Genomic DNA, 26,864 nt, shown 5'->3' with positions numbered 1-26,864 from the left:
ATACACGTGTTATAAGTGACCATATCCTACCCAAATCATGTATGAAACATCCTTGTATATCAGAACTCACACAGTACATTGCTACATGTATACATATTAGTTGGGCAAAAAGAAAAACATATTTATCAAGATTTGTACATGAAAGTGAATTCCAATAAAACAGAACTGACCACAAGAGGTACAATTTAGGCTACTGTTAAAAGATTTAACTTTTACCATGAAACATTATATTTCCTTTATTTAGTTTTAAAATTAATTATAAAAAGCTAAATATTATTTTAAAGATATTATTTTTTAAGAAATCATTTTTCTTCTGTTTTCCGGTTCCAAACTTCGCACCCTGGGACTTCGATCGGCCCAGGATTTCCACCATTTTATCGAAAATGCTAAATATTGGCAGTGCCAAGGACGTCTGAAGATGGTAAACCATTTCTCCACAAAACCACAGCTCCCCTGCGACCCAGGTGCTGGTAAAGGGTAACAACGTAGGAGGCCCAATCCCCTCGCGCTTCTCAGGGTCCCCGGCTTTCCGCCCCTGTGCCAGACGACGGCGTCCTAACGGCCACCCTCTCCCAGGAACCTCCAACGACGGCGCCAAAGCCACAGGAGCCGCCTCCCACCTGAGGCCCGCACGCCATGTTCTCCCTTTTCCCGACCCGTAGGGGCGCCCCACTTTGGCCATGCGCTTCCCGCCCGCACTCGCCGCGCAGCCATGAGGGGCGGGCCTCAACTCACCTTGGCCAATACGGACCGCTGGCGCGGGGTCTCTGAGGGAGCGAAGCGGCGAGCGGGCTGCAGGCCGAGTAGGGCCATGCGGCGGTAGTGGCGGCAGACAGGACAGAGCCCTGGCAGGAGAGGCACAGCACGTCAGGTGAGACAAAGACAGACGTGGCCAGGGGGACAGCACAAGTGAGGTGAGGCCTCGTGGTGCGAGCTCCAGGGCTGGTGAGGCAGCTGGTTTGCGCAGGCACCCCAGCCACGAGGTGGCGCCCTGCCCTCGCCCTGCCCCCGCCCTGCCCCCGCCCTGCACCGACCCTTCCGCCCAGCACCCTCTGCTCTGCTCTGCCTCTTCTGCTCAGCACCCCCTACACTACCCTGCCCCTTCTGCTCAACACCCCCTGCTCTGCCCTGCTTTTTCCATTCAGCGTCCCCTGCGGCCTCCCAGCCCTCATTCACCTCACTTTCCACCCGCAATGTCCTACCCACTAAAAAACTCTCTTGCCACCCTACCCTGGGCCCGAACCCCACCCCACACTAATTATCTCTTTTCTCCCGGGTAAGGTGAGGGACTTGGCACCCCTGCCCCTTCCCTTTGTCTTCCTCTTTACCTATGCTTCATATGCCTCTCAACATGCCCTGGCGTTGGCAGAGTTTATAGCACACTGTTCGCTAATGAGAATTAAATCTTCCGTAAAATGTCTATATGTTAATTCTTAACACTGAAAACCAAGAACAAGTTTTTGTAGTCTGCTGATGATGTAAAAAATATTCATGGCAGGGTCAAATAGTGTTTGGACCCAGTAGAGAAGGTGATGTAGTTATCTGTCACTAAAGCTAATTTTCTTATTATTTATTTTATTTTTTTGTAAAGACGGGTCTCACTGTCACCCAGGCTGATCTCAAACTCCTGGGATCAAGCCATCCTCTTGCCTCGGCCTCCCAAAGTTCTGGGATTACCGGCATGAGGCACTGTGCCCAGCCTCTCTTGAGGGAAAAGTAAATATGTTGTGATTTTTAAATTTAGTACTGTAATAAACCTTTATCCACTACAAAAAAAGTCAGTAATATTTCATGTGTGGAGTAACAAGTATACTTGTCAAACAATGCTATACCTCCAAGTTCACAGTTCACCTATTTTAAACTTTAAATACAAAAAAAAATCCTGATTGGTCACATAGAAAAAAATAAATAAGTAAATTACTGTCTAAGGTCACTTGCAAAAAAAATTGTTTTATACGTACTATGTTCTCTTCAAAGAGTTTTACATGCATCAACTAATTTAATCTTTATAATAATCCTGTAAGATAGAATTTTTTCTCACCATTTTACACAAGGAAAGTAAGACTAAGAAAGTTCCAAGTTAGTGCAGCATTTATGGGCAGAGCTGGGAGAGAAATCAGGACAGTGCAGTGACAGAGTCTATAAACTACTCAGCCTTTGGGCTTCAGGGACAAGTCTTGGATTTCTTCTTTTTTTTTTAACTTACAATAATATTAATATAAAAAACAAACATTACCAAGTGTTTGTTATGAGAAATGTGCGGCTAAGATGCTCCAAAAAGGTTGAGAATGATAAAATAAGTCAAAGTAAAGAAGTCCAAGTAGTGTTTTTTAAAAAAATATGTATAATAAATTACCTAGAAGTAAAAATTTTAATTAACTTTTTTATGTGTACTAAAAAAATTGGTATTTTTTATTTATATCTGCCACATTCAATTATTTTGTGTATTTTCTCTGCAAAAGGATTTGCTTGCTGTATTTAGGTACTAAATTGAATTATTAATAGTTACATTTTCCACAGAAATTTCAGGGAGGTTTGATCTAATCTTGTTGGTCTCCCTATCTCATAATCATTTCTTATTTCGTTTCTAACTATTTCACTTAGGAACTACAAATGAAAATTACTTTCTCAGCTAATTACAATTAATTTGGGACTCTCTTTCCAGCTAAAAATTCAATATTGATTTATTTTCCTTTGTCATGCACAATTGCTCTGAAATGACAGGTATTCTGAAATTACTTTTCAAAGGCTGTATGTTCTGGTGGTTTAAAAGCATGGGCTTTGGGGTTAGAGAGCTCTGCCAACTTCTAGCCAAGTGCATGCCTCATTTTCTACATTTACCCTTCTTAAAAAATTTTAAATATATTAAACATTACTAAATTGTACCTCTTAGTGTATCAACATATTTCAATAGTATGTACATGTCTAGTATACATTCAGTTTAATCATGTCTTGTATACATTCAGTTTCATACTTACAAATCTATACATCTTTTTGCTCGTTTTCAAAATAAGTTTGTTTTAATTGAAGAATACTATTATTCATCATGTGCATGTTGTTTTGAAATATGTATACCTTGTGGAATGGCTAAATCAAGCAAATTAAAATTTGCATTTCTCCATATACTTATCATTTTTTTTGTGATGAGAACACTTAAAGTTTACACTCTTAGAAATTTTCAAAAATGCAATACATTATTAACTGTAATTCTAGATTACTAAAATAATTATCTCTGTTCTTTAATTTTCTTTGAAGCTATGATTATGGAAGGAATCGATGCATGGATCAGGTGCTATTATTTTAGTGAAAGAGAAATTACTATCCTCATGCATAAAATAGCTACGTGTACTGAAATAAAACTCAAAGTGGGGATGGATGTTAAACTTGAACAATTACTTTTGGCAAGACAGTTGGCATAGTTACAGTGTTACACTTTTTCTATTTCCATGCTTCCACCTACTGCTTATTTCCATTGACGCTTGTACCACCCAACGCATTAGATAAGCCGAACTGGGTGTAAATAGAAGGAAACATTAATAATTAAGTAAATTTGAAATCACTCCAATTTTTACAGAATGTTTTTCTTGCCTTTTGCCTCCAAAACTGAATATGTGAGCTCTCTTGGAAAATGAAGACAATATTGTTCCTCTTAAAAAATACATTATTAACTATAATCACCGTATTGTACAATAGTTTTTGAACTTATTCCTCCTATCTAACCGAAACTTTCTATCCTTTGACCAACATCTCCCCAATTCTCCTGCCCACCTCCTGGTAACCACTATTCTACTCTGTACATCTATGAATTCAACTTTCTAGATTCTGTATCTAAAAAAGTGAGATCATGCAGTATTTGCCTTTCCGTGCCTGGCTTGCTTCATTTAGGATTATGTCATTCAGGTTCATCTATGCTGTCACAAATAACAAAATTTTTTTTCTTTTTAAAGGATAAACAGTATTCCATTGTCTATACATGCTTACCCTAGATATATTATGGGTTTGGTTCCAGACAACTGCAGTAGTAATGCAAATATTGCAATAAAGTGATTCACATGATTTTTTTCCAGTGCATATAAAAGTTATGTTTACACTGTAGTCTATTAAATGTGTAATAACATTATGTTACAAAATACATATACCTTAACTAGAAATCCAGCATGTATTATTATTTTATTTGATGTGTACAGCTGGAACTACTGGTCGACTTTTAAGCAAGGTGATCTTTTATAACTTGTGTATAGCATTTCACTATTTATATTAATATCTTTCCTTTTAAAAGTAAGTATATCCATTAAACATTCTTAATGTTGGTTGAAGATGATCCTATTCAATCAGCAACTATATGAACATTGAAGTAAAGCCTCTGGGTATTGCATAATTGAAAATAGAACCATAGATTCCCAATTTGAAAAATCAGAAGATGAAACAGCAGTAATTTTAAAAGTTTTATGTATTTGTGTATAATAACCATTAAAAGTTACATTTTTATTTAAAATAAATTTCGTCTGTCATTTCATCGTAATATAATTAAGATAGTCCTATTTCTGGCCAAAGGAAATAAAGGGAAACTTTAGATTTTTATGCAGATAGAGAGTGAATTGGTGGAGAAAAATAACAGGTTATAGTAATAATTTCCAATATAATTATAGGAAGATAGTGGTGGTTAGTACCTCCACCAACATCAAACTATATATTTAATCTTCTGATTTTTGTTTAATCAGCTTTAGCAATATGTTCATGCTTAGATACAGAACCTTAATGAGTAACTTCTAATTTCACCCTATCTATTCTGTTCTAATTTATCTAATACTCTCCATTTTACTAATTTTGAGTTGTACACATCAATGCATATCATAAGGAAAATATTTTCCCATTTTACAACATAAAAAATTATTACAAACCTTTTCCAAAACAAGACAGGTACTATTTACTGGGTTACTTAACACAATCAGGATTACCTAATATCAGGTTGCATTATTATTATTATTATTTTGACATGGAGTTTCACTCTTGTTGCCCAGGCTGGACAAGCTGGAGTGCAATGGTACAATCTTTGCTCACTGCAACCTCCGCCTCCTGAGTTCAAGAGATTCTCCTGCCTCAGCCTCCTGAGTAGCTGGGATTACCAGCATGCACCACCACAGCCAGCTAATTTTTGTATTTTTAGTAGAGATGGGGTTTCACAATGTTGGCCAGGATGGTCTCGAACTCCTGACCTCAGGTGATCTGCCCGCCTCGGCCTCAAAAGTGCTGGGATTACAAGCATGAGCCACAGTGCCCGGCTGGTTGCATTATTTTTATAGTGAACGAAGATGACAGATTTGAACAACACAGAATCTATCGAACAGTACATATAGGACACATAGAGGACAGAAAAAGCATAAAAATCTTTTAATGTGTAATGCTTATAAGAAAACAACATGGAATGAAAACTCAGGTATGAGATGAAAACTGAACGACAGAAGCATGGTTGTAACATGGTAGGCATCTTTCTTTCCCTTGGCCTCAGTTTCTTCATTTCTAAAATGGAGAGGGGGGAGAAAATGACTAGTTTTTTTCAAACAGAAGTTGCATGCTAAAATAGTCTGTGAGATACACAGACACAATGTAATCAAATAATGTCAGCTGAGGAAATAGCAATTTTGTGAGCTTTCGGATCAAAATGAAGCTAATGCAATCAAATGATGGTACAATCAGAAGGATTTCTGAACATTTACTGGTTAAGCAGCCTTCTGATGCTTGGCTGTCCTTAGGAATCCTAAGATGCTGTCATAAACAAATATTACAGTAAGAAATAAACAATAAAAACTGTATAATCACAGATTTTAAGATTAGTCAGCGTTCACTACCACAACTAGAAAGACTTTGTAGTCTGGAATACTGCCATATTTTAGGAGCCCTGAGAATTAGTCTCTGAGATGGAGATTAACTTGGTTAAGAAGTACGCTTGGGATCAATACCTGGGTAAGGAAATGGGAAAGAAGCAGGAAGGAGGAAGAAAAGTTAAGCTATTATGCAGACCCAACAGAAGTCTCAACTAACTTGGTGAGAAGTTCAGTAGCTTGAATAGCCCAGTAGCTCTTCAGGGTCATCCTAAAATTGGATTGGATGGCCCAAAACTTCTGTTTCAACATCAACCAATTATTAAGTATGGGCTTCTGCAAAAAAACAAAATACACAGTCATAGGCCAGGCAGCTCTCTAATAGCTGAGGCAATCCCTGAAGAGAGGTTTGTCTTCTGACAGCATTCTTGGCAGAAGGGTAGTAAGTCCTTCATTGAATGGAAAACTGGAAAACTGGGGAGCCCATAATAGTAACTGCTATAGTCTATCTTTTGCAGCATTCTGCTTGACTTCTTCCTGCACATCCTGGGAACTGCTTTTCCAGAATTAGAGTTGACCTCTACTTTTGAGGAAATTTAAAAAGGAAGATTCAAGGAGTACTCTACACTCCCCAAATGCAGCAGCTGGTGTGAGGATGCAAATGATTCTCATTGTTTCTCACTACTATTGTGTATTTTATATTTTCAATCTCCTCTAGCACCCCTGCTAATCATGGTGATTTATCTGGTCTCTGGCTCATGGATTACCAAACCTACTCATCATGACTCCCATTGACAAGAGTTTCTTCTCTTGTGTTTATTGTCACAAGTGAACAAAACAATTGCAATAAATGGTCTCTCAAACATATAATTAACAGCACAGTTAATTACCAGTGCCATTTTTTTTCTCTAGGTTATCTTAAATCAACACCACTGATAGTGTTAACAATTGGTTTGCTACTTTACAGTGGGTGCTATATGTGCTCCCTTACTCCTCAATGATAACCAAAAGCCAAGTGATCAACGTCCACAACATGATCTTAGTGCTTTATCAAACAGGTGTTGTAGTCTATGATCTGCAAGAAGGTGACTCTCAAGTAGAGTTGGATATACAAGTTGCTTACTAGTAAGGGCATTTAAGATCAACATCTATGGAAGGGAAAGGAAAGAAGAAAACTAGGCAGAAGCTGAACTGTGCTGCAAGCTCAACAGCACCTTTACTAATCCAGTCAAAATGGCTGTTAAGGGTTTGTCCTGTATTTGGTTCATTATAGTCAGTATTTTTTATTTGAGATGAGGTCTCGCTCTGTTGCCAAGCTGGAGTACAGTGGTGCGACCTCAGCTCACTGCAATCTCCGCCTCCTGGATTGAAGTGATTCTCCTGCCTCAGCCTCCCAAGTAGCTGGGACTACAGGTGCCCACCACCATGCCTGGCTAATTTTTTTTTTCTTTTTGTATTTTTAGGACAGACGAGATTTCACCATATTGGCCAGGCTGGTATTGAACTCGTTATAGTCAGTACTTTATACTTCCATTTAGTAGTTGTTAGAGGTGAGCCAGCCTGGGAGACAGCACTACCTTGAGCCAGGCTGAGGCAATCTTTGAAGATCCTTCAGAGATTAAGGTTTTCTGCCATCAGTGTTATTTAATAGTTGGTGTCACAGGTCCTTCATTGAAGAGGAACCTATGTGGTACATTGCAGAATCCAACAGTTGTCATTAATAATAATAGCCCCATATTCAGACATATGATATTAAAATTTTAAATCCTTGGTTCATTAATTAAGAAGTTTCAGGTAATATACAAGTTGATCTGAGTTTGGAAACAGTCTTAACCCTGGAAGTTTAAAAGCTTCCATGATTAGAAAATAAAATAAAAAATATTTAAATTACCCCATTCACATATAGTTGACATTTAGCAGGTATCAGATTAATTGGTAGATTAACAAGATGATTAAGTAGTTAGTTAACATAATTAATAGGTTTGGGTGCCCTTCATTAGATATAGGAGTCAATAAAATGGAGTACCTGTCATGGAATTTGCTTAGAGAGGAGGAAGAGACTTTTAAAATGTGTGAACCAATGCATGGGGTGTAGTTATAAGTTCTATGGAGAAAAGAATAACACCAGAAGATAAACAAATGAATAAACATTTGATGGACTACTCATAAATATGTTCTAACTTTATACAAATGTTTTAAGAGTTACTGTAATTTTCATTTTAGTGGTGAGAAACATAAGACCAAAAAAGTAAATAAATTGCTTGAAAATCACACATTTAAGTGGTAAAGCCATCATTCAAAGCAAGATAACATAGGCTTCAACAGCCCAGCTCTTATATCTGCATTCCCATGTATGTCGCAGCATTATTCACAATATCCAAGGCATGGGATCAGACTAAGTGGCCATCAGCTGATGAATGATGAAATAAAATGTGGTATAAATACATAAGGAAATACTATTTAGCCCTAAAAGGAAGAAAATTATGTCATTTGCTGCAACATGGATGAACCTGGAGGACACCATACTAAGTGAAAGAAGCCAAGCAAAGGCAGATAAATACTGCATGATCTCACTTATGTTCTAATATGGTTTGTCTCTGTTCCACAACCAAATCTCTTCTCAAATTGTAATCCCCATGTGTTGAGGGAGGGACATGGTGGGAGATGATTGGATCGTGGGGGCGGTTACCCCCATGCTGTGCTGGTGATAATGAGTTTTCATGAGACCTGGTGGTTTTGAAGTGTGGCATTTCTTCCCTCGCACACTCTCTCTGTCCTGCTACCATGTGAAAAATGGCCTTGTTTCCCCTCACCTTCTGCCATGATTGTAAGTGTCCGGAAGCCTCCCCAGCCATGCAGAATGTGAGTCAAGTAAACCTTTTTTTTTTTTTTTTTTCGTAAATTATCCAGTCTCAAGTTGTTTTTTGTAGCAATGTGAAAACAAACTAATAACAACAAAAAAAAATGGTATCAGAAGTTGTGTATTGCTTTAAAGATACCTGAAAATGTGGAAGTGACTTTGGAAATGGGTAATGGGCAGAAGTTGGAAAGGTTTGAAAGTCTCAGAAGAAGACAGATGAGGAAAAATTGGAAACTTCCTAGAGACTTGTTGAATGTATTTGACCAAAATGCTGATAGTGATATAGACAATGAACTCCAGGTTGGGATGGTCTTGGATGGGGATGAGGAACTTATTGGGAACTAGAGCAAAGGTCACTCTTGATATGCTTTAGCAAAGAGAGTGACAGCATTTTTCCCCTGCCATAGGGATGTATGGAACTTTGAACTTGAGAGAGATGATTTAAGGTATCTGGCAGAAGAAATTTTTAAGCAGCAAAACATTCAAGATGTAACCTAGCTTTTTCTGAAAATATATAGTCATATGCATTCACAAAAAGATGACCTGAAATTGGAACTTATGTTTAAAAGGGAAGCAGAGCATAAAAGTTTGGAAAATTTGCAGCGTGACCATGCAATAGAAAAGAAAAACCCATTTTCTGGGAAGAAATTCAAGCTGCCTGCAGAAATGTGCATAAGTAATGACGAGCCAAATGTTAATATCCAAGACAATAGGGAAAATGTTTCCAGGGCATTTCAGAGTTCTTGACAGCAGCCCCTCTCATCACAGGCCCGGAGGCTTGGGAGGCAAATATAGTTTTGTGGGCCAGGCCAAGGGCCCTGCCATTCTGTGCAGCCTTGGGACATGGTACCCTGCATCCCAGCTGCACCAGCTGCACCCACGGCTAAAAGGGGTCAAGGTACAGCTCAAGCCATTACTTCAGAGGGTGCAAGCCCCAAGACTTGGTGGCTTCCATGTGGTGTTGGTCCTGCAGGTGTACAGAAGACAAGAGTTGAGCTTTGAAAGCCTCTGTCTAGATTTCAGAGGTGTATGGAAATGCCTGGATATCCAGGCAGAAGTCTGCTGCAGGGGTGGAGCACTCATGGAGAATATCTATCAGGTAACACAGAGGGAAAATGTGGGATTGGAGTCCCCACACAAAGTTCCTACTGGGGTACTGCCTAGTGCAGCTATGAGAACTGGGCTACCATCCTCCTGCTCTAGCATGATAGATCCACTGACAGCTTGCACTGTGCAACTGGAAAAACCACAGATACTCAATGCCAGCCCATGAAGGAGCTGCCCAAAGTCTTGGGAATCCACCCCTTGCATCAGTGTGCTCTGCATTGACACATGGAGTCAAAAGAGATCATTTTGGAGCTTTAAGATTTAATGGTTGCCCTATCAGCTTTCAGAGTTGCGTGTGGTCCCTCACCCCTTTGTTTAGGACAATTTTTCCCATTTCGAATGGAAACATTTACCCATTGCCCTTACCCCCATTGTATTTTGGAAGTAACTAACTTGATTTTGGTTTTACAGGCTCATAGGTGGAAGGGACTTGCCTTGTTCAGATGAGACTTTGGACATGAACTTTTTTATTTTATTTTATTTTATTATTATTATACTTTAAGTTTTAGGGTACATGTGCACAATGTGCAGGTTAGTTACATATGTATACATGTGCCATGCTGGTGTGCTGCACCCATTAACTCATCATTTAGCATTAGGTACATCTCCTAATGCTATCCCTCCCCCCTCTCCCCACCCCACAACAGTCCCCAGAGTGTGATGTTCCCCTTCCTGTGTCCATGTGTTCTCATTGTTCAATTCCCACCTATGAGTGAGAACATGCAGTGTTTGGTTTTTTGTCCTTGCGATAGTTTACTGAGAATGATGATTTCCAATTTCATCCATGTCCCTACAAAGCACATGAACTCATCATTTTTTATGGCTGCATAGTATTCCATGGTGTATATGTGCCACATTTTCTTAATCCAGTCTATCATTGTTGGACATTTGGGTTGGTTCCAAGTCTTTGCTATTGTGAATAGTGCCGCAATAAACATACGTGTGCATGTGTCTTTATAGCAGCATGATTTATAATCCTTTGGGTATATACCCAGTAATGGGATGGCTGGGTCAAATGGTATTTCTAGTTCTAGATCCCTGAGGAATCGCCACACTGACTTCCACAATGGTTGAACTAGTTTAAAGTCCCACCAACAGTGTAAAAGTGTTCCTATTTGTCCACATCCTCTCCAGCACCTGTTGTTTCCTGACTTTGTAATGATTGCCATTCTAACTGGTGTGAGATGGTATCTCATTGTGGTTTTGATTTGCATTGCTCTGATGTGCAGTGATGGTGAGCATTTTTTCATGTGTTTTTTGGCTGCATAAATGTCTTCTTTTGAGAAGTGTCTGTTCATTTCCTTTGCCCACTTTTTGATGGGGTTTGTTTTTTTCTTGTAAATTTGTTTGAGTTCATTGTAGATTCTGGATATTAGCCCTTTGTCAGATGAGTAGGTTGCAAAAATTTTCTCCCATTTTGTAGGTTGCCTATTCACTCTGATGGTAGTTTCTTTTGCTGTGCAGAAGCTCTTTAGCTTAATTAGATCCCATTTGTCAATTTTGTCTTTTGTTGCCATTGCTTTTGGTGTTTTAGACATGAAGTCCTTGCCCATGCCTATGTCCTGAATGGTAATGCCTAGGTTTTCTTCTAGGGTTTTCATGGTTTTAGGTCTAACATTTAAGTCTTTAATCCATCTTGAATTAATTTTTGTATAAGGTGTAAGGAAGGGATCCAGTTTCAGCTTTCTACATATGGCTAGCCAGTTTTCCCAGCACCATTTATTAAATAGGGCATCCTTTCCCCATTGCTTGTTTTTCTCAGGTTTGTCAAAGATCAGATAGTTGTAGATATGTGGCGTTATTTCTGAGGGATCTGTTCTGTTCCATTGATCTATATCTCTTTTTTGGTACCAGTACCATGCTGTTTTGGTTATTGTAGCCTTGTAGTATAGTTTGAAGTCAGGTAGCATGATGCCTCCAGCTTTGTTCTTTTGGATTAGGATTGACTTGGCGATGCAGGCTCTTTTTTGGTTCCATATGAACTTTAAAGTAGTTTTTTTCCAATTCTGTGAAGAAAGTCTTTGGTAGCTTGATGGGGATGGCATTGAATCTATAAATTACCTTGGGCAGTATGGACATGAACTTTTGAGTTAATGCTGAAATGAGTTAAGACTTTGGGGGATGGTTGGGAGGACATAATTGATTTTACTTTTTCTTTTTCTTTTTTTTGGGGGGAGACAGAGTCTCGCCCTGTCACCGAGGCTGGAATGCAGTGGTGTGATCTCGGCTCAGTGCAACCTCAGCCTCCCAGGTTCAAGTGATTCTCCTTCCTCAGCCTCCCAAGTAGCTGGGATTACAGATGCCTGCCACTGTGCCTGGCTAATTTTTGTATTTTTAATAGAGACAGGATTTCACCATGTTGGCCAGTCTGGTCTCGATGACATAACTTATTTTGAAATGTGAAAAGAACATTAGATTTGGGAGAGGGTGGGGTGGAATTATATGGTTTGGCTCTGCACCCAAATCTCATCTTGAATTGTAATTCCCACATCGTGAGGGAGGGACCTGTTGGGAGGTGACTGGATCATGGGGGCAGTTTCCCCCATGCTGTTCTTTTGATAGTGAGTGAGCTCTCACAAGAGCTGGTGGTTTTATAATGTGACACTTTCCTCCTTGCACCCTCTCTCCTTTCACCATCTGAAGAAGGTAGTTGTTTCCCCTTCACCTTCTACCATGACTTTAAGTATCCTGAGGCTTCCCTAGCCATATGGAACTATGAGTCAATTAAATCTCTTTTCTTTGTAAATTACCCAGTCTCACATAGTTCTTCTTAGCATTGTGAAATTGGACTAATCCATATGTATAATTTATAAAGTTGAACTCATAGAAGTAGAGAGTGAAATGGCATTTACCAAAGCCAAGAGAAGGGAACAAATGAGGTGATGTTCATCAAAGGGAAAAATGTTTCAGTTAGGCAGGAAGAATAAATTTTTGACAACCTTTGCGAGCAGGGTGATTGTATTTTGTCATAATATATTGTACGTTTCAAAATTGCTGATAATAGATTTTATATATATTACCACAAAAAAGATGGATGAGGTCGTGAATATGTTAATTAGCTTGAATTTCATTCCATATTGTATACATATATCAAAATATCACATTGTACCCCATAAATATATACAACTATAATTTCTCAATTAAAAATAATATTGATTAAGAAATACTAGCTGTTAACAACTACAAATATTAGACGTAGTGGATTTGGAATAATCACAAAAGTTCATAAATGCTGTTTCAGTTATAATATACATTAACCTTTGAGTTTCCTGTGCTGTTGAGGTTTAATTAACGCTACTGAGGCCGAGCACAGTGGCTCACATCTGTAATCCCAGCACTTTTGGAGGCCGAGGCAGGTGGATCACCTGACGTCAGGAGTTCGAGACCAGCCTGACCAATATGATGAAACCCTATGTCTAATAAAAATACGAAAATTAGCCAGGCATGGTGGCATGTGCCTGTAATCCTAGCTACTCAGGAGGCTGAGACAGGAGAATCACTTGAACCTGGGAGGTGGAGGTAGCAGTGAGCCGAGATCATGCCATTGCACTCCAGCCTGGGCAACAAGAGCAAAACTCCATGTCAAAAAAAAAAAAAAAAAAAAAAAAAGCTACAGTTTAATACCAGTAAAATGACAACTCTTTTACTGCTTTGTATAAAAAATATACCTGTCTATTATCATATGATAAGATATATATATGTTGTATAAGATACATAGATATAATAGCATGGGAACATTAAGGTATGTATTAATGTGTAGCAAATATACATGTATGAATGTGTTGTTGGCTCTGTGTGTTTGTGTGTGTGTGACAGGGGTTAGGAGAGAGAAATATGAAATCCTGGAATGCACAATATCAGGATATCATTAATGCTATTTTGGCACTATATGAGGAGGCATGGGTTACTTATTAAAATATCAGTTCAACTATTAGAGATAAAGAGACTATGATTACTGATAAATTTTCACATTATAGCAGTTATTTCAAATAACCTATTGAAACTGGTTTCTTAAATTCCATTGCTATTTATAAGGAATCACAGCTTGTATCAGTCAGAGTTAGCTCTTTTGTGTGGGAGAAGAGCAAGTAAAAGTCAAATTATTCACAAAAAGAAGGTCTCATGAGGATTTTTTAAATGATAGAATTTACAGAATTTTTCTTATAGTCATAAAGTATTGACTAAAGAAAAAACTGTTGCTAAGCAACACCTCCACTGCCCCCACCCACTGCCTTATTTAGTTTCATGTGCAAATTCACTGAATAAGTGTCTTTGCCAAATTTTTTTAACAAAATATGCCCAAATAAAAATGAAACCCACCATCTAGCCAAACAGAAAGCTCAGGAAAACATATTACTATCTACTGTCGTTATTACCCGAAAACTCAGCTTGCAAATTTGTCATACAGAATACACAAATTTGGTTAATTATTTTTTTGGGGCAGTTTTCCAGTTCATAGATTTCAGTCAGTAATTTAACCTTCTCTAGCTCCAAATACTGTGTCCCTTTGTTTCTACCTAAAAAATGAGAAAAACATCCGGGGCACAGTGGCTCAAGCCTGTAATCCCAGCACTTTGGGAGGCCGAGGCGCGTGAATCATGAGATCAGGAGTTCGAGAACAGCCTGGCCAACATGGTGAAACCCCAACTCTACTAAAGATACAAAAAATTAGCTGGGCGTGGTGGCAGGCCCCTGTAATCCCAGCTACTAGGGAGGCTGAGGCAGGAGAATCATTTGAATCCAGGAGGCAGAGGTGGCAGCGAACTGAGATCATGCCACTGCACTCCAGCCCGGGTGACAGTGCAAGACTCTGTCTCAAAAAAAAAAAAAAAAAAAGAAGAGAGAGAAACTTTTCTTTCAGTGCTCTTTCATTAAATAAACTGTCATTTTGGTTTTGAAGTAGAATGAGTGATACCTTATAGTCTTTAGTCTGTGCCAAATGTTTGATTGCATTGAACATAATTTGATCAACATATTTGGTGCTTTGTTATTACAAATGACTTGTCTAACACAATGATAGAAATTAATGCATAATGATGGTTTTGAGAGTAGAGTTTTCAAGTCTGACTATCCTTAGATAAAACTTAGAGAATGCCTGATAAACTGAAAAAAATGACATAACATAGAAAATTAAATAAACCAAAATTCACCAGTAGTAATTTTTCTCCACTATTTATCATATAAGTATTAACATTCAAAATAGACATGTGGTTATGTTAAACTTTCAGGAAATGGCAAAAAAAAATCTTATTGGCAGATTATATTAGTTTATGTTCATTCAGTAAAGTTCACAAATCTTAACTACACAGCTGATATGTATTTGCAAAGGAAGACACTCATCACCGCTGAGATCAATCTGTAACTTACAATATGTTCCCCTCCCTGTCTATTCTAACAGAAAAATAAGCATAATTTTTATTTCAGTTGCCATCTATCAGTTTTTTTTTTCTGTTTTCAACTTGGAATAATTCAGCAAGTTATATTTTGAGTCAGCATTCAATCTATGATATTCATCTAAGTCATCCATGTTTTTGGAATGTAACAGTAGTCAGACCTCTTTTTCAATTCTGTGTAATATTTTATCCTTTGGAGTATACCATAGTTTACACATTTTTACAGTGGCAGAAATTGGATGATTTCTGGTTGCGTAATTTGCTATATTAATTGCTGTAATGACCCTAGTTTTTCACACCTGTCTGTATTCATGTTCTTTCATACTGTCCCTCCAATACAGATATTCTTGGTAGAGAGACCTGCTGTGGCCAATTGGAGAGTAGCAAGTGTAATACAGTTAAGAAAACCGAAAAAGTACTTGTGCATTTCATCTTTCATGGATCTCTACCCTCTAACATGTCACAAGAACATACCTAGCTTGGATGGTTGATAAATGTGAAAAGTATATGGAAAATGGCTGAGGCCATCCTAAACTAGCCAAGAGTATGTGAACACTTATATGCCAGACAGGCGAGTCTGGAAACTGAGCTGTCTACCTGATGTACAACTAAACTGTTGATGTTGAGTGAGCTCAGACAAGGCCATAAGTGAGGGTACTAAGTTTTGGAGTGGTTTGTTACAGCCCCAATACTAACTAATACAGACTGCATTGTAACAGCCACAGACACTGTAGCATGTCTTTTTAGTCTACATATTTACTCACATTGAATAAATACCTAAAAGTAGAATTTTTAGAATGTACATATATGCAGTTCTGCCACATACTGTTAAGCAATTTCCTAAAGTGTTTGTACTCATTTACATTCTCATCAACAGTGATGGAGAGTATTGGTTACATCATTCCATTAAAAAATATTTTAGCTATTTTGGTAGGTTTATTGTGGTATTTCATTGTAATTTTAATTTGCATATCTCTGTGAATAATTATTTAAAATACCTTTACTTTAAAATTTGGTCATTTGATCATCCTCTTTTGTGAAGTGTCTGTAAAAGCTTTTTGTCCTTTTTTTAAAATAATTATTCTTTAAGTTCTAGGGTACATTTGCACAACATGCAGGTTTGTTACATATGTATACATGTGCCATGTTGGTGTGCTGCACCCGTTAACTCATCATTTACATTAGTTATATCTCCTAATGCTGTCCCTCTCCCCTCCCCCCACCCCACGACAGGCCCCGGTGTGTGATGTTCCCCACCCTGTGTCCAAGCATTCTCATTGTTCAATTCCCACCTATGAGTGAGAACATGTGGTGTTTGGTTTTCTATCCTTGCGATAGTTTGCTCAGAATGATGGTTTCTAGCTTCATCCATGTCCCTACAAAGGACATGAACTTATCTTTTTAAATTTTTTTGATTTTTTAAATTATACTTTAAGTTCTAGGGTACATGTCCACAACGTGCAGGTTTGTTACATATGTACACATGTGCCATGTTGGTGTGCTGCACCCATTAACTCGTCATTTACATTAGGTATATCTCCTAATGCTATCCCTCCCCCCTCCCCCCACCCCACGACAGGCCCCAGTGTGTGATGTTCCCCTTCCTGTGTCCAAGTGTTCTCATTGTTCAATTCCCACCTATGAGTGAGAACATGTGGTGTTTGGTTTTTTGTCCTTGCCATAGTTTGCTGAGAATGATGGTTTCCAGCTTCATCCATGTCCCTACGAAGGACAAGAACTCATCATTTTTATGGCTGCATAGTATTCCATGGTGTATATGTGCCACATTTTCTTAATCCAGTCTATCATTGATGGACATTTGGGTTGGTTCCAAGTCTTTGCTATTGTGAGTAGTGCTGCAATAAACATACATGTGCATATGTCTTTATAGCAGCATGATTTATATTCCTTTGTGTATATACCCAGTAATGGGATTGCTGGGTCAAATGGTATTTCTAGTTCTAGATCCCTGAGGAATCGCCACACCGACTTCCACAATGGTTGAACTAGTTTATAGTCCCACCAATAGTGTAAAAGTGTTCCTATTTCTCCACATCCTCTCCAGCACCTGTTGTTTCCTGACTTTTTAATGATCGCCATTCTAACTGGTGTGAGATGATATCTCATTGTGGTTTTGATTTGCATTTTCCTGATGGCCAGTGATGATGAGCATTTTTTCATGTGTCTGTTGGCTGCATAAATGTCTTCTTTTGAGAAGTGTCTGTTCATATCCTTTGCCCACTTTTTGATGGGTTGTTTGTTTTTTTCTTGTAAATTTGTTTGAGTTGTTTGTAGATTCTGGATATTAGCCCTTTGTCAGATGAGTAGATTTCAAAAATTTTCTCCCATTCTGTAGGTTACCTGTTCACTCTGATGGTAGTTTCTTTTGCTGTGCAGAAGCTCTTTAGTTTAATTAGATCCCATTTATCAATTTTGGCATTTGTTGCCATTGCTTTTGGTGTTTTAGACGTGAAGTACTTGCCCATGCCTATGTCCTGAATGGTGTTGCCTAGGTTTTCTTCTAGGGTTTTTATGGTATTAAGTCTAACATTTAAGTCTTTAATCCATCTTGAGTTAATTTTTGTATAAGGTATAAGGAAGGGATCCAGTTTCAGCTTTCTGCATGTGGCTAGCCAGTTTTCCTAGCACCATTTGTTAAATAGGGAGTCCTTTCCCCATTTCTTGTTTTTGTCAGGTTTGTCAAAATCAGATGGCTGTAGATGTGTGGTATCATTTCTGAGGACTCTGTTCTGTTCCATTGGTCTATATCTCTGTGTTGGTACCAGTACTATGCTGTTTTGGTTGCTGTAGTCTTGTAGTATAGTTTGAAGTCAGGTAGCATAATGCCTCCAGCTTTGTTCTTTTGGCTTAGGATTGTCTTGGTAATGCAGGCTCTTTTTTGGTTACATATGAACTTTAAAGGAGTTTTTTCCAATTCTGTGAAGAAAGTCATTGGTAGCTTGATGGGGATGGCATTGAATCTATAAATGACCTTGGTCAGTATGGCCATTTTCACGATATTGATTGTTCCTATCCATGAGCATGGAATGTTCTTCCATTTGTTTGTATCCTCTTTTATTTCGTTGAGCAGTGGTTAGTAGTTCTCCCTGAAGAAGTCCTTCACATGCCTTTTAACTTGGATTCCTAGATATTTTATTCTCTTTGAAGCAATTGTGAATGGGAATTCACTCATGATTTGGCTCTCTGTTTGTCTGTTATTGGTGTATAGGAATGCTTGTGATTTTTGCACATCAATTTTGTATCCTGAGAGTTTGCTGAAGTTGCTTATCAGCTTAAGGAGATTTGGGGCTGAGATAATGGGGTTTTCTAAATAAACAATCATGACATCTGAAAACAGGGAGAATTTGACTTCCTCTTTTTCCAGTTGAATACCCTTTTTTTCTTTCTCTTGCCTGATTGCCCCTGCCAGAACTTCCAACACTATGTTGAATAGGAGTGGTGAGAGAGGGCATCCCTGTCTTGTGCCAGTTTTCAAAGGGAATGATGCTTCCAGTTTTTTCCCATTCAGTATGATATTGGCTATGGGTTTGTCATAAATAGCTCTTATTATTTTGAGATACGTCCCATCAGTACCTAATTTATTGAGAGTTTTTAGCATGAAGGGCAGTTGAATTTTGTCAAAGGCCTTTTTGGCATCTATTGAGATAACCATGTGATTTTTGACTTTGGTTCTCTTTATATGATGGATTGCATTTATTGATTTGTGTTTTTTGAACAAGCCTTGTGTCCCAGGGATGAAGCCAACTTGATCGTGGTAGATAAGCTTTTTGATGTGCTGCTGGATTCAGTTTGCCAGTATTAAGGATTTTTGCATCAGTGTTCATCTGGGATATTGGTCTAAAATTCTCTTTTTTAGTTGTGTCTCTGCCAGGCTTTGGTATCTGGATAATGTTGGCCTCATAAAATGAATTATGGAGGATTACCTCTTTTTCTATTGATTGGAATAGTTTCAGAAGGAATGGTTCCAGCTCCTCTTTGTATGTCTGGTAGAATTTGTCTGGTCCTGGACTTTTTTTGGTTGGTAGCCTCTTAATTATTGCCTCAATTTCAGAACCTGTTACGGGTCTATTCAGGGATTCAACTTCTTGCTTTAGTCTTGGGAGGGTGTATATGTCCAGGAATTTATCCATTTCTTCTAGATTTTCTAGTTTATTTGCATAGAGGTGTTTATAATATTCTCTGATGGTAGTTTGTATTTCTGTGGGATCAGTGGTGATATTCCCTTTATCATTTTTATTGCATCTATTTGATTCTTCTCTCTTTTCTTCTTTATTAATCTTGCTAGCGGTCTATCAATTTTGTTGATGTTTTGAAAAACCAGCTCCTGGATTCATTGATTTTTTGAAAGGTTTTTTGTGCTTCTATCTCCTTCAGTTCTGCTCTGATCTTAGTTATTTCTTGCCTTCTGCTAGCTTTTGAATGTGTTTCCTCTTGCTTCTCTAGTTCTTTCAATTCTGATGTTAGGGTGTCAGTTTTAGATCTTTCCTTCTTTCTCTTGTGGGCATTTAGTGCTATAAATTTCCCTCTACACACTGCTTTCAGTGTGTCCCAGAGATTCTGGTATGTTGTGTCTTTGTTCTCATTGGTTTCAAAGAACATCTTTCTTTCTGCCTTCATTTCGTTATGTATCCAGTAGTCATTCAGGAGCAGGTTGTTAAATTTCCATGTAGTTGAGCTGTTTTGAGTGAGTTTCTTAGTTCTGAGTTCTAGTTTGATTGCACTGTGGTCTGAGAGACAGTTCGTTATAATTTCTGTTCTTTTACATTTCCCGAGGAGTGCTTTACTTCCAACTATGTGGTCCATTTTGGAATAAGTGTGATGTGCTGAGATGAATGTATATTCTGTTGGTTTGGGGTGGAGAGTTCTGTAGTTGTCTATTAGGTCCACTTGGTGCAGAGCTGAGTTCAGTTCCTGCATATGCTTGTTAACTTTCTGTCTCGTTGATCTGTCTAATGTTGACAGTGGGGTGTTAAGATCTCCCATTATTACTGTGTGGGAGTCTTAAGTCTCTTTGTCGTTCTCTAAGGACTTGCTTTATGAAGTAATTGTCCTTATATTATTGTTTTGTAGGAAGTGTTTATATATGTTGGTTATAAGACCCTTGTGCAATGTCTTCTCTCGTCTGTGGTTTGACTTTCAAACTTGCAATTGTGCCTTTAATTTTATGTATTTATTGTTAAGAAAGTTACATGTATAAATATTTCTTATCATAGTTAGTTTTTTTGTGTGTTTCGTGTAATACATTTCTGCCTATTACCAAATCAGAAATATAACCTCATTTTAAGAACTTTTTTTAGCTTTTCTATTTAAATTTATGAATTAACAGAAATTGTTTTTGTAAATCATGTGACATATTTCAACTTTCATTCTTGTTACATGGGAATCCCATTGATTCATACCCTCTATTGGTATAAATTTTTGTTTTTGTTTTTGTATTGAGACAGGGTCTGGCTCTGTCACGTAGGCTGGAGTGCAGTGGCATGATCTTGGCTCATTGCAACCTTCACCTGCCGGATTGAAGTGATTCTCCCATCTCAGCCTCCCAGGTAGGTGGGACCACAGGTGTGTGCCACCACGTTTGGCTGTTTTTTTGTAGAGACAGGGTATCACCATATAGCCCAGGCTTGTCTCAAACTCTTGAGCTCAAGCAATACACCCGCCTCAGCCTCCCAAAGTGCTGGGATTACAGGCGTGAGCCACCAAGCCCAACTTTCCAATTGTTTAATAAACCTTAGCAATGATTACAATTACACACTAAATTTTCTACTGAATCTCTGAGCATGAGGGTATTATTGAGAATCCTTGACAAAGCCATCATTTCTCATTGCATTGCCATTGCTACTTCGACATACATTGGGTGATTGTTTATGATTATGCTTTTAAAATCATTATTAGATTTCGTTGATCCATTTTTCTATCACAGAAATAGCTTTTCATTTTATTTGTAGTTGTACAATAAAATGTAGTTTCGTGGTAGGTCCCAATTTCATATAGTCTTATAATAAAAACTTGGTATCTGTTACTGTAAGGACTCCAGCTTTGTTCTTGGCCTTTCTACCTCAGATTTGTTTGACACTTCATCATGTGATTTTATAAAATCCATTTATTAAGTCTAGTAATTTATAGGTATGTATTAAAAATTATCTGGGATTAAAATTATGCTACTAGAAGTAATGACAGTTGTATTTCTTCTATTCCAATATTAGTACATTTTTTTTTCTTGATTGACTAGTTCCTTCAGTACAATGTTGAATACATATAGTTATGGTAGACATTATTGTTTTGTTCCAGATCTTGAAAGAACACGTACCATGTTTCACCATGTTAGTAATTTTCATTGTACATTGAAGAATATACCTTCTATTTCTGACTGAGACATTTTATAAACTATTTTTTTGTTTATTTAAAATGCATTTACTTCACCTATTGAAAAAATTAGATGACATTTTATTGTTTTGCTGGTTAAGGGGGGGAATTACACTGATTATATTCAAATATTAAATCACACTTTCATTCCATGAATTAATCATATTTATATTGATGTATCCCTTTTATGTATTTCTCCTGGCATTTTACTAATATTTGGTAAGAATTATTGTATTCCCTTTGTTGTTGTGAAAGATACTAGTTTCTGGTTCTTATCTCTTGTAAATATTTAAAATTTTTCTCATCAAGGTAATGCTGGCATTATAAAATGTGAGAAAGAAATTCTGCTTTTTAATTTTGCAATATTAATGTTATTTCTTTCTTAAATATCTGAGAAAACCTCAGCCATGAAGACATCTTGAACTGGAATTTGTGGGAAGAATTTAAATTATGGGTGAAATTTCTTAGTGAATATAAAACTATATTTTTAAATGTCTTCTCATCTCAGTTTTGCTAGCTAACTTTAAAAATAAATTTGCATATTGTATTCAAATTTTAAAATTTATTGCAAACTGGTTATTAATATTATATTTTCATTGTGTTCTTAATATCTATAGTATTTACAATGAGTTCTCCTCTTTCAGCCGTTAGTTGTTTTTTTATATTCACTCATTTTTGCTGATTATTGCTAGGTATCCATCACTATTAAAAATTATTTTCATACATCCAATGTTTTCATCGATAATTTTCTCTTTTATACCCACTTCAGCTTGCTTTTGATTAGTGCTACAAGGGAAATTTTTTTCTAGTCTTTTATTAAAACTTATTTTTATCTTTATATTTTAAGTGTGTTTTTGTTGGCAAAATATGGGTTAGTCTTGCGTCCTTCTTTTTAATCCAGTGTGCCAATTTCTGCCTTTTAACTTGGTGTTTAAACATGTATATTTAATATGATTATAGACATGTTTAGGTTTAGGTCTATAATCTTGCTGTTTAATTCCTAAATTTACTTTTTTCTCCTTCTTTTTCTTTATGAGATTTTTTCATTTTAATAACCCCACCTTATTATTTGTTAGATTTATAGCTCTTTGTTCCATCACTTTAATAGTTATTTTAGGATTTATAGTTATATAACTAGCATAGTAGGATTTATAGGAATATTACTGTAAATTATTGCACTGTATCTTTAAGTGGTATCTTATCAGTTCACACGTAATGTAAGACCCTTATAGTATTATATTTTCATTTATCTTCACCATCTTTTCTTTTATTGTTGCCATACATTTCACTTTTACATATTATAAATCCCGCACTACAATGTTAATTCATTTACACGTATATTTATATTTTAAACAGCTCTAAATAATTAGCCAAAATCTTATATATTTAGTTGTGTGATAATTATTTCCAATGTCCTTTATTCCTTTGTGTAGATCACATTTCTGTATGTTATTTTGCTTTTCTGCCTGAAGAACTTTCTTTAACATTTATTGTAGTGTGTGTTAGCAAGTGATTGGTTTGTCCCTTGTATGCCTCAAAACTCTTTATTTACTCCTTAAAAAAAACGCACTTTGGGGATAGCATTCTAGGTTGGATGTTATATTTTTCTTTTCAGTACTTTGCAGATGCTATTCCATTGTCACCTTTCTTGTGTTGTTCTAACAAGTAATAACCTATCATCCATTACTTCCTTCTGCATATAAATTTTTCTTCTGTTGATTCTTTAAAAATTGTTCTCTTTATCACTGGTTTTGAGCAGTTATGATATGAACCCTAGTATTTTTGTTTCTTTGTTTTGATTCTTTGGTTGGAATTTTTGTTGGGGTTCTTTGTTGTATGGAGTTGTAGTTTTCATCAAATTTTGAATATTCTTGGTCATTTTTTTCTTTCAAATAGATATCGTTATCTTCAAGTTTCTACTCTTCTCTCTTTTCTAGGACATGGATTACTTTAAGTGTAGTAGGGCCCTTAATCTTGTCTCACCATTAACTAATACACTGTTCATTCTCTGTCGTCTTTCTGCTTCGTTTTGAGTAGGTTCTATTATTATAACTTCAAATTTTCTTCTTCTGAAATGCCTAATGTGTTTCTGACCCCATCCAGTAACTTTTCTGTCTTAACATATGGTAGTTTTTATTTTGATAAGTTAAATCATTGTTTTAAAATGTATTATAAGTTTCTACTTAATTTTTTGAAAGTTAGAATAACTTTTGCTAATAACTTTTGATGTAATTCTAATATTTATGTAATATCTAGTTCAGTTTTAATTGATTTAATTGATTTATCTCAGCATGGGTTGGATGTTCCTATTCCTTTTCTTAAATGATCAGATTTTTTGGTTTGCAGACGGGAATTTTACATTTTTGATGAATGAATGTTTTTGTATTATTACAAATGTTATTGATTTTAATTATTGGATACAGCTTACTTTTAAATAGGCTGATCATTTTAGATTTTACTATTATGATACGTTAGTCAAGGAAGACAGCAAAGCTCTGTCTGGGGCTAATTATTCTTCATTACTAGAAGACTTTCTTGAATATTCTACCAAATGTCCTTTGAATCTTGAAGTTTTCCAGTATGGCTATGGGAACAGTCAGTATCCCTGTATGGATGCCGTTCATTGTAGTCTATATTATTTGGGAGTTTTCTTTTTTCTGGCCTCACGTATGTACTGTTAATGCTATGCTTAATGTTTGAGGGGTCTCATTGCAGATCTCCGGAGTTCTCTCTCAGTGTAGCTCTCTCTTACTCATTTCTGCAAAGTCTATCCACCTTGATCTTCTTACATCTCAGCACTATATTCTTAACTCAAGGAGCTCTCTTGGATCTGCCTGGATTCCACAGCCTGCATTGATGCCTGGCTACTCTTTTCAGGCAGTGTCCTTAGTTAAGATATGGCTCACATTGATTTTGTTTGTTTCTGATTTCTTAGCAATCACTGTTTTTCACTGCTGGAAATCTGTAACTGGAAAAAATCAGTGTTTTAAATATTTTGTCTGTTTTTCTTTTTTTTTTATTATTATACTTTAAGTTCTAGGGTACCTGTGCACAGCGTGCAAGTTTGTTACATATGTATACATGTGCCATGTTGGTGTGCTACACCCAATAACTCGTCATTTACATTAGGTATATCTCCTAATGCTATCCCTCCCCGCTCTCCCCACCCCACAACAGGCCCCAGTGTGTGATGTTCCCCTTTCTGTGTCTAAGTGTTCTCATTGTTCAATTCCCACCTATGAGTGAGAACATGTGGTGTTTGGTTTTTTGTCCTTGTCATAGTTTGCTGAGAATGATGGTTTCCAGCTTCATCCATGTCCCTATCAAGGACATGAACTCATCATTTTTTATGGCTGCGTAGTATTCCATGGTGTATATGTGCCACATTTTCTTAATCCAGTCTATCATTGTTGGACATTTGGGTTGGTTCCCAGTCTTTGCTATTGTGAATAGTGCCACAATAAACATACATGTGCATGTGTCTTTATAGCAGCATGATTTATATTCCTTTGGGTGTATACCCAGTAATGGGATGGCTGGGTCAAATGGTATTTCTAGTTCCTGATCCTTGAGGAATCGCCACACTGTCTTCATTTTGTCCAGAAGGTAAACCTAATCACCATCACTCTGTCTTATCTGGAAGCTGAAATCTCATGTATAGTATTATAGTCTTTAGTCTCGTTAAATTTATAATTGGGAATGTGGACCTTATTTACATGCCTGGAGCAGGAAATCAAATTGTTATATATTTATGAAAGACTAATTAACTCTCTTTCCTACTGTGGTTATTATTTGAGTCTTCTGAAACCTTCTTTAGAGATTTGATTTATTAAGAGGAATAACCAGTGAGAGGTAACAGGGAATGTTTACTGCCTCTCATGCCCTGGGCTATAAAATTATAGATTCGACACCAAGCAAAGATATATACAACCTATGACACAAGATCTGATCACAAATAATGTTTTTAATGTTTATTGAGAGATACATCTTTTCAACAGTGATTTGTGTGAACATTGAGCACTGTTACCTCAAATATTTTTGCATAGTTCTTTGTCAGCTCTGAAATAATCTCTTCACATGCATGAACTAATCAGTATGCAGCTGAAAAATACATAGAGACCCTCTACAGAGTTATGCATATTCTTTCTGGGCTACCTCTCTTCTGTAATATGCTGCACTGTGAACTCTAGATGCTTCGTCTCCGTACATTTCAACTCAGAGTGTCCACTCACCTTTGCCAAGATTTCCCCTTCCCATGTATTGACCTTAAGAAAATAAACCAGAGTAATTATGGAGCTCACTTCATTTGTTTCCTGTTGCTCAAGAGTAACTACCCTTCATAGCTAAATGGTCAATTCATTGTATATTATTTTTATATCCAATGTGAAAATATTTTATATGCAATATAAAAATAATATGCAATAAATTGACCATCCAGCAATGAATGTATATATATTTATTTGGTTGTTTCATCAGGCAGATGAAGGTAAATCTAGCCTCTATTACTTCATCATTCTCTAAAGAGGAAATCCCAGCACAGGATTTAATTATAATATCTTTATTATCATTTAGTTACTTTTTTCTAAATTCTATTTTGATAACTTGCATTTGGGCTATTTAGAAGGCTGTTTTGCTATTTTAAAATAGTTAAGAATTTTATTTTACATTTGCTTATTGATTTATATGTCAAGTACACTATGCCATGTAGGATTTTAAGATTTTAACTTGAAATTTATTCGTAATTGCATTATGGAAAAGCATATGATTTTATTTTGGTAAACAGGCCCTGTGCACTTCAAGAGAATGTGTAATTTGCACTTCCTGAGTGTCAACTAATTAATATCAATTAAATAAACTTATTTTTTTTTAATATCATCTATACACTAGCAGTTGTTTAATTGCTTTATCAATTAATGGGAGAATTGTATTAACGTGTGGATCTGTGTTTATAACTTGGTAAACTCTTGGTTTATATGTTTAAGTCTTGTTATTCAGTGTACAATAACATGTTAGGATTAATATCTTAGGATTCATTTATATATTTAGTATATAAATTAATTTTTTATCATTATGAAATATCTCTGGTGGTATTTTATCCTTCCTTTTTTACAGTAAATTTTTATTCTTTGTATTTTTACCCTTTATGCACACATATATTTAAAGTATGTCACTTTCAAGAGGGATGTAATTTTACTTTTTAACCAGTCTAACAATCGCAAGCTTTTAACGGAAGGATTTCATTCATTCATATTTACTGTAACTATTAACATATAGAGATGAAGTTCTACCATTTTA

At 36.6% G+C, this 26,864-nt stretch overlaps 1 protein-coding gene across 2 annotated transcripts in view; it reads left to right on the top strand.

Moving 5' to 3' along the window:
- The first annotated feature begins 584 nt into the window (after positions 1-584).
- Positions 585-26,864, top strand: part of TYRP1 (tyrosinase related protein 1) — a 1,170,479-nt gene continuing 1,144,199 nt past the window's right edge. Inside the window, exons 1-2 of one of the 2 annotated variants that reach the window (XM_055092134.1) lie at positions 585-871; positions 20,648-20,749. The gene's annotated coding sequence lies outside the window, so the exon portion shown is untranslated. The remainder of the gene's footprint in view (positions 872-20,647; positions 20,750-26,864) is intronic. The other variant, XM_055092135.2, reaches the window with a different exon arrangement.

This window comes from Pan paniscus, chromosome 11 (assembly GCF_029289425.2).
Source record: "Pan paniscus chromosome 11, NHGRI_mPanPan1-v2.0_pri, whole genome shotgun sequence".
NCBI classification, from domain to species: Eukaryota; Metazoa; Chordata; class Mammalia; order Primates; family Hominidae; genus Pan; species Pan paniscus.
The sequence above is the reverse complement of the archived record's forward strand: the minus strand, read 5'-3'. Positions and strand labels throughout refer to the sequence as shown.